General features: G+C 45.0%; 1 long non-coding RNA gene across 1 annotated transcript in view; it reads left to right on the top strand.

Annotated features, from left to right (window-relative positions):
- LOC145523431 (uncharacterized) overlaps positions 1 to 7,685 on the top strand; it is a 42,517-nt gene extending 34,832 nt beyond the window's left edge. The window contains exons 3-6 of the long non-coding RNA XR_014066549.1: positions 3,830 to 3,920; positions 4,460 to 4,609; positions 5,665 to 5,858; positions 6,602 to 7,685. This is a non-coding gene — a long non-coding RNA (uncharacterized LOC145523431). The remainder of the gene's footprint in view (positions 1 to 3,829; positions 3,921 to 4,459; positions 4,610 to 5,664; positions 5,859 to 6,601) is intronic.
- The last annotated feature ends 10,869 nt before the right edge of the window (positions 7,686 to 18,554 follow it).

Below are 18,554 nucleotides of genomic sequence, written 5' to 3'. Positions count from 1 at the left end.
CAAGATCACATTCAATTCTCACTACAGCTCTGATGTAGGAACTATGTGGTGGTTTTAAGCAGTGCTACAGATGATTTTCCACTCCTCCCATCAAAAAGTAGACTCTAATTTCCCTGCCTTTTATATGGGCCAGATGTCTAGACTCATATCTAATGGACAGAATGTAGCAGAAGTGATGCAGAGTGAATTCTGAGGCTAGATCCTTAAAGGCAATACATGCCTGGTCCTCTCCTTCCCTCTCCCTCTCCTTTCCCCTCCTCCTCCTCTCTCTCCCCATCCCCTTACCTTAGGATGCTTGCCCTTGCATTCAGCTATCATGTGGTGAGGAAGCCCAGGTCCCATGAGAGGCTGCATGTAGCCCAACTAGGCCCGTAGAGGACTACCAGCACCAACTACCACGTTATGTGAGTGACAGTGAGTGAACCTTCAGGTGATTCCAGCTTCAAGCCACCTTAGTTGATGCTGAATGGAGCAAAGAAACCTATCCCCACTGAACCTGCCCCAATCATAGATTTGTGAGCAAGATAAATGTAGACATTTCTTTAAGCCATTGTGTTGGGATGATTTGCTATTTAATAATAGATTCCTGGAACAAATTCTTATTATATCCATTTAACAGATGAAAAATTGAGACTTGGAGAGATAAAGTCACACGCCTCATACAGCAAGCAATTGGCAGTCAGGACTTGAACCCAGATGGCAAGGCTTATAGCCAAAACCACTATTCCATACTACCTTTCCAGCCTGATTCTCCATCATCAACTCAAAGGCTTAAACAGAGTCAGATTAATCCTCAGTTGCCAGAAAACATGAATCCAGACTTTCTATTCCCTGAGCAGTCTGGTCACGAGTTCAACATGTTCCCTCCTTTACCATGATTTGTTATCACGATTTTTTTGCTTCATTTAAATATTATTTTCTTGGGGATATAGACAGAGACATGGGGAGGAAACCAACATTTTATTAGCATCACCTATGTGCACAGCACTGTGTTCATTATTTTTCTAAACAAAACAGAATAGACAAAAAAGGAGAGCTGCAGTTAGACTGAACTCCAGTGTCTATTACAACACAATATAAAAGCCCTCTTCCTCTCCAGTTCTTGCTCCTCACCCACTGATAAGTGTTAAAATCTCTATTACTTTCTTACTGTGATGCCATTAGCAACATCTAAATTCAAAATCTTCCCCCACTGTTTCTGCTACTTAAACGCACAGGACTCTTTTCGGGACAGACAGTAACAGTGACTATCTTCTTCACCAGAAGGTCCTCCTCAAATTCAAGGGATCATTCTTTTTTTAATTGAAGTATAGTTGATTTACAGAGTTGTGTTAGTTTCAAGTGTATAGCAGGGTGATATATATATATTCTTTTTCAGATTCTTTTCCATTACATAAGTTATTACAAGATATTGAATATAGTTCTCTGTACTATACAGTAGGGCCTTGTTGGTTTCCTGTTTTCTGTAGAGTAATGTGTATATGTTAATCCCATCTTCCTAGAGAGAGGTTTAATCTAAAGAGATGGCTCATGAGATTATGGAGGCTGGCAAGTCAAGGGGTCATTCTTAAAATCACTATAAGGTTTCAGATAACCTGATCACCTATGAAATTCAGAGCATCAATATTCACTGAAGGTTTAACTTGAGAACAGTGAGAAAGTGCTGGGTGAGGACAATTCTGCCAAAGGTGTGTGGACAGAACAGGCAGAAACCAGGCTGAGGGCTTTGGGAATGGATGAGATGACAGCTGGGAAGGGACAGACGTGAAAAGGCTGAGGAAGCACTGACTAGGTGCTGAGTGTAAGACAGGGAGACAAGCCAGAGACAGCTTGGAAGGGATTCTCAAGGATAAGGGACAGACGCGGTGCCTCCTTGGAAGCGAGCTGTAACGAAGGCAATACGTGGGGTTCAATCAGAATGTGAGGGGGCCTGAAAGGAGGCAGTGTGTGCAGCGAGTCCTACAGAACAAAGGCCTAGGGACACAGAGAAGCTGGTGAGATGCCAGCTCCACCACTTACATGGTCTGGAACGCCCGTGGACACGTTACTCAGCCTCTCCACCTCTCAATGTCTGTATCCTCCAGGGAGACTGGAGTAGCTTCTACATCTCGAGTAATGGGAAGCATCTACATGGGATCAGTTAAGATATGACGTGTTAAGGACGGTGCCTGGCATGGAGTCACTACACAATAAATAGTGACCACTCCTAAAACTCATCCTCCTCACTGCCCGTTCAGGCCCTCTTATACATTTGCCTCCTTCTCCCCAGATCTTGCAGCTCCTTCTCAGCCTGTAGGATCTGCTTGGAGATCTTCACCCTAGAGAGGCCTTCCCTCACCACTTCCCTCCCCACCCTTCACCCTACCTGACCTTCCTCACGGCAGGCAAGCAGGAGCTGCTGCTCATTTGTTCTCACTGATGAGACAATCCATCAGCCCGGTCTCCCTGACCATTTTCTTTGATGCTTCCTTCCTGTCCTAACTGAAACTTTATGATTTATTTCTTTGTTTTACTTGTATATTGCTTCTCACTAGGGCTTTAACCAACTGGTTCGCCCTGCCAGCACAAAAGAGGAACTCAATAGATGTTTGCAGAAGGATGGAATTCATATTGATTATGACTTTGTAGGCAGGAAGCAGGATTAGGCATTCAGGGCAGATCTGAGAGCTACCCACCAAGGATCAAACACTGGGGCAGGCGGATGATCAGCTCTTGTGTCGGGAGTCTCGAGAGACAGAAAATTATGGGACTTGGGCCATCCATCAGGAAAAGCCACAGAGAGAGGATGGGAGAAAGCGACAAGAGGGCCAATGCGGGATCATCACAGCCTCAGCACACCAGCACCTGCATAGCTAAGCTCAACAGAAAGGGACAACCACAGGCAGGACTCCAGAATGGGCTCTGAGGGTCAGAGGTTATCATTTAATGAGGCTCCATATATAAACTGTCTCACAAACTTACAAGCCTGTACAAACAATTGTTTCCTGGAATGTTTGTACAAATGGTGCAGATTATGAAACTCTGGCCAAAGGATAAAAACATCACATGTGGCCAAGGTCACAGAGCAGCCTGGATTGTTGAAGAGAGGGCGGGAATTCTACCTTTGACCCTAAGCCACAAGTCTGTCTGGTCTGACCATCTTGCAGTAGAGAGGCGATGTGAGAATATCTCTGCTGGGAGCTTAGGCCTGTGGGCTTGGCAGGAGGCTCTCAAGGAAGCTCAAGTGTCTCAGGTCAAACTGTGTATGCCACAGAAGCACAGATGAGATGTTTGGAAAGAGCAGGCTTTGAAAACAGTAAAGCACTGAAGCCTCAGAGTTTCAAAAATGTCTTTAAAGTCACTCCTGTGTGCCAGGCACCGGCCAGTTTCCATTCATTCTGGCATTTAACCCCGCAACAGCTCTATGAGATGGCTGTCCTGGATCTTCATGGTCCAGATGAGGAATCTGAGACTCAGAGAAAAAAAAGGATCAGCTTAGCAGCACAAATCTTGTGGGTGGAAGAACAAGATTCAAACCCAGGCACTTTGAGAGCATATTCTATACCCTTTCTGACAGGTAACAGCTGCCTCTGAAATGCAAGACACTTTGTAAAAGCACATTGTGTTGCCAGTATGCAGCTTAACATGTGCAGATGAGTGGTGATTTTGTTTATTTTCCAGTTCCACTAGACTACAGGTCCTGTCTTCATGCCTTTTATCTCTCTGCAGTCTAGAACCGTGCCTTGTGCCTAGGAGCCATTGATCCAGCATTGGTGGAGTTGACTAGCTGGTGGATTGATTGTGACCAAACAGCAGGCCATGTCATTGCTCACCCTCTTCTTGTTCACAGATGAACAAGTCTATGAGATTTGCTCGCACCAACTGAAGAAGCAGGCTGGTGGGCTCCTTGGCAACCAGACCAGAATCTCAGGGCAAAAAAAGTGAGTCTGGCTCTAGCGGAAAGTTGAGGGCAGAGCAGAAAGAGCACAGCTCTGGTATTAAAAGGACCTGAGTTCAAATCCAGTTTCCCAGCCAATGCTGTGCTCTTAAATAATGTACTTATCCTTTCTGAAGCATGGCTTCCTCATCTGTCAATGGGGACGGTGCCACCTGCCTCTAGAGTTGTTACAGGAATATACACAATAGATGTAAAGCCTGGAGCACATAATAAGTATTCAGTAAACTATGAATGTGACAGCAATGACAGAATCATAAGAATTCATAGGTTTCATTTTGCCCAGTGTGTCCACACTACTAATATCTATTTCATAATAAGTCACAAGAAAGCAGATGTTTGTCAAACCCACCCACATCCACCCCACCACCCATTCCCCCAACCTCCTCCCAGCAGCAAAACCCCCATCCATCTATAGTTCAATCTTTCCATGCAGATGACATTACAGGAAGTTTAGAAAAACAGATTCTCAGATGGAATATATATTACATGGGTGTTTTTAATACCTAGCAATTAAATCTTCAGAACAAGACAGAAAATCAGCAGGCAAATTTTCAACGTCTCCACTGAGGCTCGACCTCAAGGAAGCCAGACTCAGGTCCTGGGCTGTAAAGCCGGTTTTTCTAGGATGGGGAGCAGCTGAAGAAAGGGGGCCTCTTGCACAGTCTGGCAGAGGTAAGTGATGTGCTTGCGAGGAGAGTCACACATGTCCCATTAGCATGAGAAACTCCAACATGCAACCATTAACCCAATGTTTTCTAAAGTACTCTAAAACATACAGAGATTTACACATTAATTTTGAAAATCTTTAACCCCTTTTCCTTCCATTTCAAAACTGGAAGATATTTTGGCTTGGAGTTTTCAATGTTTCACCTCCCAGAAAGCACGTGATGTTCTTCATCACTGTCATTTATTTCTTACATTTCTATCACGTGCATTCAAGTCACCTGAGGACCTCGTGGAAATGCAGATTCCAATTCAGTTGGTATGGGAAGGGGCCTGGGATTCTCCATTTCTAACAAGCTCCCAGCCCAGGCTGTGGGTGCTAATCACACACTTGGCGTGGAGAGGCACTTGAGGACCCTAGTGGGTGCCTGACACCCGCTCAGGGTCCATCAAACGGAGACAAATGTCAGCAAGTTCTTCCTCTCCACTGAGCTTTTTTCCCCTAAGAATGGAGCTCTTAAATGAGGCTTGAATATTAAAGAAGTCTATTTAAATCAAATTACAGCAAAGAACAGGATTTAAAGCAAATGAATGACTTCTCTGCAGTTACTGTGAACCGGTTTCATCCATCTCATGGCATTACAAAGCTTCCTGTCTCCTACTCACAGTCTCCGGGACTCTCTGGGGCCAGACCCCAGTGTCCACCTCTTCCTTGGACAGCCGGAGCACCCTGCTTTCCACGACCTCACAGCCTCACTCAACACCCACCCACTACCCAGCCCCTCCCTGTCACTTCACGAGGGGAAGAAAACGCTGTTCTGTTCCATGTGCTTGGCAAAAGTGGGAAGAAAAAGATGACATGCCCTGGAAGGAAAGCTCTGTAAGGCTCGGAAGCTTCTCTCCACATCCCAGCTCCTAGTCCACACTCTCACCTTGGCCACAGGCAGTTCCTAAAACACTACATGCTACTCAGTCCCCAGGCCTTTCTCCTCGCAACACTCCCCACCCTGATAACCTCACTTTCTTCATGCGCTCAGGAGCTCTTTCTCATTCTCAAATCTCAGCTCCAGAAAGCTCTGGGTCACTGAGCCAGCACCTTCCCCATGGCAGCTGCTTCTCCTTCAGCCACCTCATCCCAGGGCATCTGCATGACCTGGATCTCAAGTGCTTAAAGCATATCCAAAGGGACAAGGAAGATTTTAAACTAGAAACACAAATGGATGATCCGTCTTTTGCTCCCCAGAAAGGACCTGCCAATGTGAGTGTATGTGTGTGTTGTGTGTGTGTGCATGCATGTGCTCACCTAGTAAATGAGAGAATGAGAAAGTAATATCATTGGGAAAAATGTGCAATGGGACAAAAAAGGATATTTGGAAGACGAAGCGTGAGTTTCTGGTCCTGAATCAGGTGTAACCACCTGTGTGGCCTCAGGAACTCATTCTCATCACCCCTCACACCTCTTTGCCTACACTTCACCCCAAAGAAGGGCCTACTCTCTTCCCACAGGGTGGGAAGCTTCCATTCGCCTTCCTTCTCTCTCTTTCTTTCCTACTTTTACTCCCAGTCCTTTTCATATCTGATTCTTTTCCAGGACATTATTTCTGAACACCATGCCCCTGCCTACCACTTTTTTTACTCTCTACCTGCTGCCCCTTTGAGTCACAGAGATGATATGCATGCATGTATGCTAAGGTGCTTCAGTTGTGTCTGATTCTTTGTGACCCTATGGACTGTAGCCCACCAGGCTCCTCTGTCCACGGAATTCTCCAGGCAAGAATACTGGAGTGGACTGCCCTTCCTCCTCCAGGGGATCTTTCAGACCCAGGGATCAAACCCACATCTCCTTCAATGGCAGGTGGGTTCTTTACCACTAGCACCACCTGGGAAGCTCTCTAACCCCAAACTATAAAACTAATGCACTTCAGGTTTGCCAAGTCACATTTTCTCTCTACCAAACCGAGTTCAAAGTTACAGACAAACTTTCCTGATGTTCTATTACAGCACACTGAACGGTTCTGGAAAATGCTGAGTTATTCTAAGAGTTGTACCATCTTGATCTTGAACTTGACAATACAGGCTCCCCACTGCCTTATGTTAATGCTGAGAACCTCCTCAAACATGTCTTGTGTCTCCACTAAGAGCCAGATTTGACAAGCATTCACTGAGCATCTATCACATGCCAAGATTTTTTTTTTACATGATCCATTAAATCAATAATATGAGATAGGAATGATTATAGCCATTTTACCCAGGAGAAAACAGAGGTTCAGAAATTTTAACTCTGAGGACTTTCCCAAAATGACATAGATAAGACATCATGGGGCCATAGTCCAAAACAGTGCCCTAACTTCAAAGCCAGGACTCTTTTCATTATAAAAGAGTATCGGTTTCTCACATTGGAACTGCTCCTTCTGTGTTACTGCACAGTGCCTGGTTAAATGCTTGGCACAAACTAAATATTTGTCGAATTGATTTAACTTTTGCCTTTGGGCAAGTAAACAAAGCCACAGCAATTTATGGCTTAAGACTGTATTAACTTAAGATAATTTTCTTACACTGAGAGATCAAAACGTAGCTATATTTAAAAAGAGATAGAGGAATACGTTTCAACAAATGCAACAAGATCATTATTAATACCATCTATTCCGATGCATTTCTTTTCAAAGAACTAAAATGCAGAGGCAAAAGGTAAAAGGAGAAAAATTATCTTTTTCCTGTTTAAGGCAGAGCCTCAAGACTCTTATTTTTGGTGCAAAAACAAGTTTTCAGTTTTCACACTTACTTTGAAATTGGCTGAAGATAACACATGTGTCTGAGAATCAAGAAGATATGGTAAATAACACTAGCTACATGGTGACTGACTCAACAAAGCTTCATTTCAAAAACTGTCTACATTTCCCCTTGAAGGCATGAAATTTGTTTTACCCATCATGACATAATTACTTAATGGTTGGATTAGTGCATGAATGAAGAAATATATTTATCTAGAAACCATTTAATCACATAACTCAAATCATTTTGAACAGAATTTAAACTGACCCCATATTAGCAATAAACTGAGAACCCGGTTGTCCCATACCCTTACCAACTTTGGGAGTCATCAGACTTTTTTATTTTAGCCATTCTAATAGGTATGAAACGGTATTTCATTGTAGCTTTAAATTGCATGTTCCTTATGACTAATGATGTGGAACTCCTTTTTATGGGCTTATTAGCCATTCCTAGATCTTCTTTTGTGAAGTTCTTGTTCAAATCTTTTGCCCATTTTTTATTGAGCTGTCTTTTTAATTGTCAACTCGTAAAAAGTCTTTATATATTCTGGATGGGAGTCCTTTGTCAGGTATATGCATTGTGAATACTTTCTTCCAGTCTGTGGCTGACTTATTCTTGCAAAAGCATGCTTATCTAATAAACCTGAAGCAAACTCACTCATTTATTAGGTCCCTGGCTCTGGGAGAAGAAAACCTGTGGTGAGCGTACCAGCCCAGAAAAGTCTGCTCCAGCAAGGGCTGTTGTGCCAGATGCCTTGTTACATTAAGGCTGGGAATTGTTAGCATTCATCTTGTGGTCCACAGTCTGTTCAGAGATCTTATGCGCTGGGCACCTGCATAGTGTCATGGGACACCTAGTCCTGTGAAAGACAAGATTCTCATCGGCAGCAGCAGCACTTTTGCAGGGAAGGGAGGAAAGGAGATGCCCGTGAACTCGCGTGTCCACATGAATAATACCCACAATAATAAACATCCAACAACCAGTGTCCACCTAAACCATGAACGACAGCAACACAACTTTATACAAGATATTCCCACAGACACCCTGTGTCTACTCACATTTGTCCTTGTCTCTCACACTGTCCAAGTCAACATCCACACAGGATGATGAGAGATGTTCAATGTCACAGCTAATGCAGGCAAAGCTCCCCAAAAGAGTTTATATAGTTTGGTTTTTTTTTCCTTGTTAACTAAATAATTCCTATTTAAGATAGAAAATTTAGAAAATGCAGATAAGCAAGGGAGAGAAGAATCTCACAAACCCCCACTTACCAGGGATAAATATTTTAATATTTCAGGATATATCCTTTTACTCTTTTTCTTCTGTATATATATCCTTTTATTTTTATTTTTTAAAATGGTTTCATGGAATATATACTGTTTTACAATCTGCTGTTTCTACCTTTTTGCTGTGAATATTTTTTAATGTCATTGCATGGCTTTCTCTTTCTTGTAACTTTACATCAGAATATTGCCAACTAACTGGAGAAGGAAATGGCAACCCACTCCAGTATTCTTGCCTTGAGAGTCCCATGGACAGAGGAGTCTGGTGGGCTACAGTCCATGCAGTCGAAAGAGTACGACACAACTGAGTGACTAAACTGCCGCCACCAATTGCCAATTAACAATGTTGTGATGGTTTCAGGTGCACAGCAGAGTGACTCAGGCATACATATCCATGTATTCATTCTCCCCCAACTCCCCTCCCATCCAGGCTGCCACATAACATTAAGGAGAGTTCCCTTTGCTGTACAGTAGGTCCTTATTGGTTATCTTGCACGACCTTCTATTACATCTGTTTAATGGTTGGATGGTTCTCAGTTGAACAGATGCACCAGGGTTATTTAACCAGTTTCCTACTGTTGAATGGACTGATGCTGCAGCTGAAGCTCCAATACTTTGGCCACCTGATGCAAAGAGGTGATTCATTGGAAAAGACCCTGATGCTGGGAAAGATTGAAGGCAAAAGGAGAAGGGGTAGGCAGAAGATGAGATGGTTAGATAGCATCACTGACACAATGGACATGAATTTGAGCAAACTTCGGGAGATAGTGAAGGACAGAGAGGCCTGGCATGCTGCAGTCCATGGGATTGCAAAGAGTCAGACACCACTGAGCAATTGAATGACAAATTGTTAAAAATTTAGCTTGTTTCCAATTTTTCACTCAAGTGCATTATTAGTATAAACATTTCAATAACTACATCTTTGAGCATCCAAGATTATTTTCTTAAAATTAGTTGCTGGAAATAGAATTGCTGGGTTAAGAGACATGCAAACATTTTAGGTTTTGACACAAAGCAGACAATGGCCATCTCACTGAAAGGAAAAGCCTTGAACGTTTATTGAGGCAAGTATGAAGCAGGTGCTGTGCTAGGGGCTTTAGCTGCATCACCTCCAACTCCTTGCAACAACCCAGCACAGACTGTGCCTGGACTGGACAGAGGAGACCTCTGCAGCTCCGTGAGGTTGAGGTACCAGGCTACCAAGTGGTGAGCTGGTCTGACCCTAAGGCCCGTGCTGTTTCCAGACTCTGTTCTCTTGGCCTCTGTTTACCGTGACAGAGAAGTGGACTCAGGTACTTCAAAGGGCTTTTTTTTAAAGTCACTATATTTTGGGGGGTAGAGGGAGCTTCAATTATAATAATATCAATATCTAAGTGACTTAACCCAAGAAAGATGATTTCTTACTTGCATCACAGTCCAGTGTGGGAGCAGGGGTTGTGGGCTTTGCTCCAGGCAGTCATTCAGGTCCCCAGGCTCCTTCCCTCAGTGACCCTCCTTTAGGTCCTCTGGGATCACGAATGGGAGGGTCATTTTGGGGGAGGTGGGGGACACGACAAGCTTGTAAGTGGCATACATCCCTTCTGTTCATATTCCATTGGCTAGAATTCATTGATGTGGCCAGACTTCGCTACAAAGGAAGCAGGAACTTGTAGTGAGGCTGTGAGCCCAGGAGGAAGAGAGCATAGGTACCAGGGACTCCTGCAGCCTCTGTTACTGGGTTGAAGGCAACTAGGTTTTCCTACTAACCCTCAACTAACTAGAAAAAGCCATGAATCCCTCACTTAGCCTAGGGTACAAGTTCCGTGCAGGTATCTCAGAGATAGATATCCTGTGTTCGATCCCAGTTCGGCCCTCATAAGCTGTGTTCCTTTGTAATGACTCAGAGTAACAGTAGCTAACAGTTTTGAGTGTTCTCTCTATATGAGGGGGTATTGTAAATGGTTAAGTCCTTAAACTTCGGAATCAGACTACCTATGTTCAAGTTTTGGCTCTGTGGAGAGAGACAAATATTATGCTATCCCTTATATGCAGAATCTTTAAAAATGATACAAATTTTTAAGACAGAAATAAATTCACAGACATAAAAAACAAACTTATGGCTACCAAAGGGGAAAATGGAGGAGGGGTCAATTAGAAGTTTGGGATTAGCATATACACACTACTATATATAAAATAGGTAATTAACAAGGACCTCCTGTATAACACAGGGAACTCTACTTATTATCTTATAATAATCTATAATGGAAAAGAGTCTAAAAACAAATATATATGTGTGCATATTTAACGGAATCACCAGGCTGTACATTTGAAACAACCATGACACTGTAAACCAACTATATTTCAATAAAATTTCTTTTTAAAGTTTTGGGTCTGTCATTTACTAGCTGTGTGACCTTGGACATGCTCTTAACCTCACTATGTTCCAGTTCCTCATCGGTAAAATGAGGCGAATAATGGAATCCGTGTCCTATATCCTCCACAGTTGTAAAGAATGAATGTGTTGTATCTATTAAAGCACTTAGCACAATGCCTGGCACAGACCAAACCTGATCGAAATTTTAGCTCTTATTTTCGGGATGGTGCATGGACATTGCCCTAAGTGCTCGGAAGTTATTGGACTCCTTTGGGCCACAGTTTCCTCCCCCATAAAGTGGAGAGAGAATCACTTGCCACAGGGCTGTCGCTGCGATGAAGGGAAATTAGTTATGGAAAGTACAGTGAGCATCTGGCCAGAATGAGCAGCTCCATGGACGGCAGGCACTGCGAGTCGAGTCGCCCCCACAGGCTCTAATTCATCGAGGTCGGCACAATTGCCGCCCCCGGGGTTGCTGTCAAAGGTCACTGGCGACAATCCCAGGCTCTCATTCAGGATGGGCCAAAAGGGAGAGAATTCTATAACCAGAGCTGTCTCCTGCACTCACGTCCAGTCCCATTGTACACAGGGAACACGGTGTTGCAAGCACATTATTCCACTCCCAGGGATGCCGTGCCCTGGCCCCCTCGGGCTCTATTCAGTTTAGATTAAAAAGGCACTGCCTTTCCCAGCTGCCTTTCTGAAATATTCATCCTGCCAACAGAGATTCCAGTGCATAAGGCATCCTCCCTTGGAAGCTCAGGGGACTTGCTGGCAGCAAGTCCACGAGGGGGCCAGGTAGTGATGGGCCCACGGAGCAGCCTGGTCACCACTCAGGAGGCTGGCCTAGAACACACTGCTCCTACCTGCCTGGCCTCCACCTTCACAGCTCCCCTCTGCCCTCAGAAGCCCAGCAGGGCCTCTCTGAAAGAAACCTCCTAAGCTCTGTGTCCCGGTCACCTGCCTGAATGTCCCACCTCTCTCTCCTTGGCCCACCCCCAGCTGGGTAGGCATCTTGATCAAGAATATTTCTTTGGAGATCAGATTTATGGTTACAAGAGTTGGGGATGGCGAGTAGGCTGGAGAAAAGTGGTTAAAAGGTACCAACTTCCAGTTATAAGATAAATAAGTACTAGGGATGTATTGTACAATGATGACTAAAGTCAACACCACTGTGTGTATCTATGAAAGTTGTTAGAGAGTAAATATGAAAGTTGACAGAGTCATCATAAGAAAAAGTAAGAAAGAAAAAAATTTCCCCTTTTTTGCTCTCTCTCTTTTTTGTATCTATATGAGATGATGGATGCTAACTAAACATATTGTGGTCATTCTTTCACTATGTATGTAAGTCAAACCATTCACCTATACATCTTAAATTTATACAGAGATATATGTCAATAAAACTGGAGGTAGAAAAAGAAAATGCTCAGCCTTCTTCACCATAAAAACTAAATAAAAAAAGAATATCTCTTTAGCACCCAAGAACCAAATGATCAATTGACCAGTGAGCCTGCATTTGCCCTGCTGTTGTGTTTGGTTCACTTCTGCCCAGGCTGTCCTGTCCCTCTCCCACCTCGACCTCCCAGGACACCAACTTGCTCTTCAGAGCCCCACCTGCCTCACCCTCACCCACAGCCCCTCCTCATTTGCAGTCCCCTTTTCCTTGGGCAGGAACTTTAGTGACCCTGAACCACCACACTCCCCTTGTTCATCCCCAGAAAGTCAGTGTTCCCCCCCTTCCATCTTTCATGAACCGCTGTACATGTTTTTCAACAAGACACAGGCACACAAGTTTTGAAAGGTCATCAACACCAGGGCTATGTCTTATCATCCACCTTTAATTCATTCAGTCACTTAAATATTTAAATCATTAAATAAATCTGTAAATAAAATATTTCACAAATGCCTATGTCCGGTCACTGTACTAGGTGCTAGGGATATAAAGTCTAATAGGTCATATTCGTGTCTTTAAAAAGTTCCCAGTCCAGTGAGAGAGAGAGACAAGGAAACATATTGAATGGACAGAGTGAGGACTGGGACAAGCTGCTAAGCACAGGGGAAAGAAGCTCCCCCAATCTGGTGGTCACAAAGACTTCCCCATGAGGCAATGCCTCCAGAGCCTTAACATGTGAGAAGAGCTAGTTAAACAAAGGGGAGCCAGGGCAACCTAGCAGGCAGCTGAGACCGTAGAGGACCAGGCAAAGAGGCAAGAAACAGCAGGGGAAATGGGGTATAATCTATAAAAATATTGAATCACTATGTTGTACATCTGAAACTAATATAATAATGTAAATCAACTTTACTTCAATTTTTTAAAAAAGAAACAGCAGGGAACCATTATAACTTATTTAGAACCACTAGAGCTTATTTCTCAAGACAGGGGTGGGAGCTGGGGCTGCAGAGGAATGAGTGGGCCTACGTCATGGTTCTAGGGTGGTCAGCTCAGCCCAGTTGGCCCTGACTTTCCCGTTTTAGCACTGAAAGTCCCACATCCCAGGAAGCCCACTCAATCCCGGGCCAAGCCAGGCAGTTCCCGAGTCAAGGAACTCTTTGGCGGGCTGAGGAGCTTAGACATTTTGCAAAGGTGACAAGGAGTATACAGAGGATCATAAGTGTACAAGTGACATGATCAGATCTGTATTTATAATTTATTCAGAAAACCCACTCCAACCATTTCTGCCATCTGAACAGTGCACACTTTTCCATGAACATCTCCACAGCACATCAGTCATTCATACTGCTCGGCGTGCACTGACCACCCATGCTTTGTCGTGACACTGAAGCCTCTGCCACTCCCTACTGGCCTGCTGTCACGGAGGACGTCACGGTAGATCACTGGAGATGGGAGCTCCTTCCTTCCACACCCCCATACACTTCATGGTTACCTACTCAGAGGCACTCCACTTCCTGGGCAACCTGTGAAATCACAGAACATGGAAATTCCAGAGACGGTTCAAGCACACCAGGATTTTCCCAGAACTGTAGATTTTCTGGCTAGTGTGTTCTGGACTTTCAGAGGCATGCTGCTGCTGCTGCTAAGTCGCTTCAGTCGTGTCCAACTCTGTGCGACCCCAGACGGCCACCCACCAGGCTCCCCCGTCCCTGGGATTCTCCAGGCAAGAGTACTGGAGTGGGTTGCCATTGCCTTCTCCAAGGCATGAAAGTGAAAAGTGAAAGTGAAGTCGCTCAGTCGTGTCCGACTCCTAGCGACCTCATGGACTGCAGCCTACCAGGCTCCTCCATCCATGGGATTTTCCATGCAAGAGGACTGGAGTGGGGTGCCATTGCCTTCTCCGTCAGAGGCATGGGGATGATATATCTAACACAAGGGAGCGGCAGCAGCCTAAGGAAATCCAATATGGGGAAACTGCCACGGCAACAAGCTTGATGGAGATCAACATCACTGCACTGTGTTCAAACCTCATTAAGGCCGACTAGACTGCTGCCAGAACAGAGAGAGGATGCCCTCTATTATTTATTAGTTTTGTTTGTTTGCATAAAAAGATTCCATTTACATGGTTAATTGCAAGTAACTCAACACACAGGGGGTGAGGAGGAAAAGACCTATGGGAAGCTTGGTAGGAGAGCCTGGAAGGTAAAAACCACCATGGCAGTACTTATCCCATCTGTAACTGTATGGAGAGCAAGATATTAATTATATAACTTTATTACATTCGTCTATAATTACGGGCGCCCTAGCTATCCAAAATATTAACTAAATCTGTTTTTCAAAATGGTCTGTTGGTGACTTGGAGGAGCTGGTTCAATTCCTGGTGCTGGTGGAAGCAGGAGGTGCCTCTTGGGAAGACATGGAGGGCTGGAGAGCAGAGGGCTGCCGTGATGGAGTTCTGCATACAGACAGCGAAGCAGTAAGAAGGAAGGTGTGTGGGGGCGGGTGTGGGGCGGGGGGAGTCTCAAAGGAGTAGCGGGCAAAGCAGGCAGTTTGAAGTGAAAACAGAGAAAAGAAAAAAAAACCTCGGAGAAGCCTATGTGGGGCTCCGGTCAGCTCTCCAGAGCCAAGGCAGGATTGAAGTGATGCTGAAAGAGCAGAGTCAGGGCAGTGGAGGCGGCCATGCCCAGCAGGTATTGGGAGCCTGAGGCCATTGCCAGCCTCTCGTGTCCTCCCATCTCTGCCCTTTGCTCTACAGAAGCCATTTGGGAGTCTCATTCAGGACATAACAGGGAAATGAAGAGAAGACAGACATTTTCTGGTGAATCAAGTGTGAAGTATGGGTGTGACTTTCTTCCAGCTCTCACTTGGAGTTTTCCCGTCCGCTGTCAGGGCTTCACAGCATCCCATCCCAACTACCCAGTCCTTCCGCTCAGGTGGCAGGCCCTGGTGCTCTCACTCTCTGACCAGGTCTCCCTCCGACCCCCTGGGCTTCTCCACCCAGTCACTAGGACTTCACTGTCCCTGCTCCCCACTCGTACTCCATTTAGCCTTTCTGACCTTGAACCAGACTACAAGCTCCCAGACATTCTCACCACCAGCTACAAGCAGACCTCACTTGCCCACCAAGAGTCCCCCAGAAGCCTTGCCCCCTCCTCCTTCAAGACTCAGCCTCAGCAACAGCATCTCCAGGAAACATCTCTGCCTCAACCCCTGTATCACACTGAGGAAGAAGTTGAACAGAGGCTGAGAAATTTGCCCAAGATCACATGGCGAACGAGGGGTGATGCTGGAACTCAGGCCCAGGGGCTTCCACAAACACACCGATCCTGGGGTGGGGGTGCCAGGAAGATCAACAAAGGCCCAAGTAGCTCAGAGGCTGGTCAGGATGCTGATCAGAAAACAGAATCTCCTTAGCAGCATCTGGGAGGTGTGTATTGATCACCCATCTCTTCCTTAAGAGCAGAAAAACACAATCGAAGGTGTCATCAAACCTATCCTGGAGGCTTTGGTGGAGATGAAGTTGGCTTATTGTATAAAACACACCATCTCCTCCTCGGTAAGTGACTCCCTGCCCTACCCCCACCTAGCTCTCCATCTGCCATTTCAAAAGCCAATGGGACAGAGATGCTTTTATTACAACCAGCCCTATCATAGCCAATAGCTAGGCGGTGCTCTTTATTAAAGGTGCATGCTGATTCCGAGTGGCGTCTATCAGCGATTCAGTGCGTGCACACGGCGCCACCACCCTGCGCCTGCCAGGGAACTGATAAGGTGCCTCTCATTGGGTTTTGACAAGCAGCATCACGGGAGGATGCATCAGGGCCCCCACCAAGCCAGAGGCGTGTTGCCAAGGAATAAACTCTGGGAGGAGAAACAAAGAAGACAGAAACAATATCTCAAAGCGATGAAGGTTAGATGTGAAAATGAAGCAGGACCCTCCCCAAAATGCCCAGCCTCTATTTTCAGATGGCCTGGAAGAGTCCACTGCAACTTGGAAGTGGAAAGATAAATGACATGTGTAGAAGGGCTGGGGCGGTGAGAGCCCCAGCAGAGGGGGTGAAGTGTGTTTGCCACATGCATCACTTCACTGCACATGGAGCTTGTCTCATGCACACTCTCTCTGAAACCCTTCTCTTCTCTCCCCAGAGATGAGCTGTTTGTTCAGGGCCCAGACAGCTCCGCCTTGTCAAATGCTGTCTCCTCTGATCCTCCACCTGCCTCCGCCAAGCCTCACCATCTTAATCTATTCAAAACGCTGTTACCCAAATGAACCTACACACACTTCATATCACTCCTCTCCTTAGGCTGTTACACCCTGACTCCCGGCTCCTTTAACTTACACCAGTGAAAATGTCTCTTCCATTTTCCCAAAGAACTGAAATGAAATTCAAATCCTGGAAGTCTTGGGGGAAACAGCAGAACCATTACCCTAGGAAGAGGAGACCTGGCTTGTCCTTGCCAGTAAGTCTTTTAACCTCGCAGGGCCTAAAGAATCTTATCTGTAGAATGGGCCTGAAAGTACTTTATTCTGAATACCCAAGTCAATTTTGGAAGACCTATGAGCCAACTCAAAGACCTATGATCAAACCAAGTCCACCGTCTTCCACCATTCTTTGACATATGTGTCATGCCAGGCATAGGGCTTATGGTCTGGGAACATAGAGATGCAAGGTCACAGTCCCTCCCTCAAGGAATGCATGGCCAATACAAACACCCAAACACAAGGAGTGGGGCAGTTATAGCCCAAGGCTCTGTGGTTGATAAGAAGGGTCCTTACATCTGTCTGGGAACAGGAAGAAGAGACAAGAGAGGAGCTGAAGTTAATGGATGGACAATATGGGCAAAAGCTTTTCAGGCAGAAGACAGAGCTAGTACAAAGGCCTGGGGCTACAGGAGGCTTGCAATACGCCCTTCCATGCTCCCTGCAACATTCTCATTTGCCCTGTTCTTGTGCTTGCTTAGGGCCATACAATCAGCACTTTTAAGCTTTTTTCAGATGCAATCCCTTTGTATCACTGATGAGAAAGCAAGGCCTGGAAAAAAGAGAGTTTTCCCAGGTTCCATACCAGATCTTATGGTTCTCCTCTGGGGCACTTTCCCCATCCTATGTGTTCCCAGCCTTCTCCAGACTCCTTATCACTCAAAGTCCCTTCAGTGGGAACGCTCTTCCTTCTTGAACTATCTCCACCCCACTGCTTTCCTGACAACTGAGCCCAATTAAGAGTGATATATGTGGTGGGCAGCATAGTGGAAGCTGGTAGCACTAAGGAAAACAAGTGATTATTAATACACATGAATATCAAAATTCAGCTTTAGCATCACTCCCTCTAGGAAGCTGTCCCTGACCACTGCCCCAAGCCAGGTGTTCCTTGTTTGTTTTTCCAGAGCCTCGGTGCTAATGCCCACGCAACTGTCACACCAATGTAATTATACATTTATTGTCTTCCCTACCAAACTGGGAGTTCCAGACAGTATCTGGTATATAATAGGTTCTGAATGAATAGTTATGGGTGGATATGGATATGGATGAATGGATGGATAGATGGATGGATGGATAGATGGATAAATAGATAATTGAATGAATGAACAAACCTGTCTCTTTGAGAGGCAGTGTGAGATTGTTGAAGGAACTTGAAATAGAAACAGAAAGACTTGAGTTCGAGTCCAGCTCTGCCACTCATTAGCAATGTGACCTTGGATGAGTCTCTCATTTCCACAGAACCTCAGTTCTATCTTCTGTAGTGGGGAAATCTAAATGTACCCAGGTCAAGGCTGTCAGGAGATTTAAATGTCCATCAACCTGAAGGTATTCTGTGAACTACCCAATGTTGGGAGCATGCTACCTCTATTTACAATTAGGATGCTTGGACAGCAAGTAAAAGAAAACCCATCTGAACTTAGCTTAAACAACAAGGGAATGTATTGACCCATCAGAAATGCACAAATAAGAAATTTTTGAGAAGGAAATAACTACAGAAGTATAGAACATGATTTTTCTAAACACAAGATTTTTCTTAATCTCCACAAACTTGCCTTTCTCCCTGTGACATGTCTTTAAACCAGCAAGCTCTTGGCTGTCACATCTTATCTGAAGGAGAATTGATAAAGGCTACTTGTAAGAAAAAAGTCCACAGTTATATTATAGTCATTCAT

The sequence above is a fragment of the Giraffa tippelskirchi genome, chromosome 10 (assembly GCF_054371585.1).
Source record: "Giraffa tippelskirchi isolate mGirTip1 chromosome 10, T2T-mGirTip1v1.2.pri, whole genome shotgun sequence".
Classification (NCBI taxonomy): domain Eukaryota; kingdom Metazoa; phylum Chordata; class Mammalia; order Artiodactyla; family Giraffidae; genus Giraffa; species Giraffa tippelskirchi.
The sequence above is the reverse complement of the archived record's forward strand: the minus strand, read 5'-3'. Positions and strand labels throughout refer to the sequence as shown.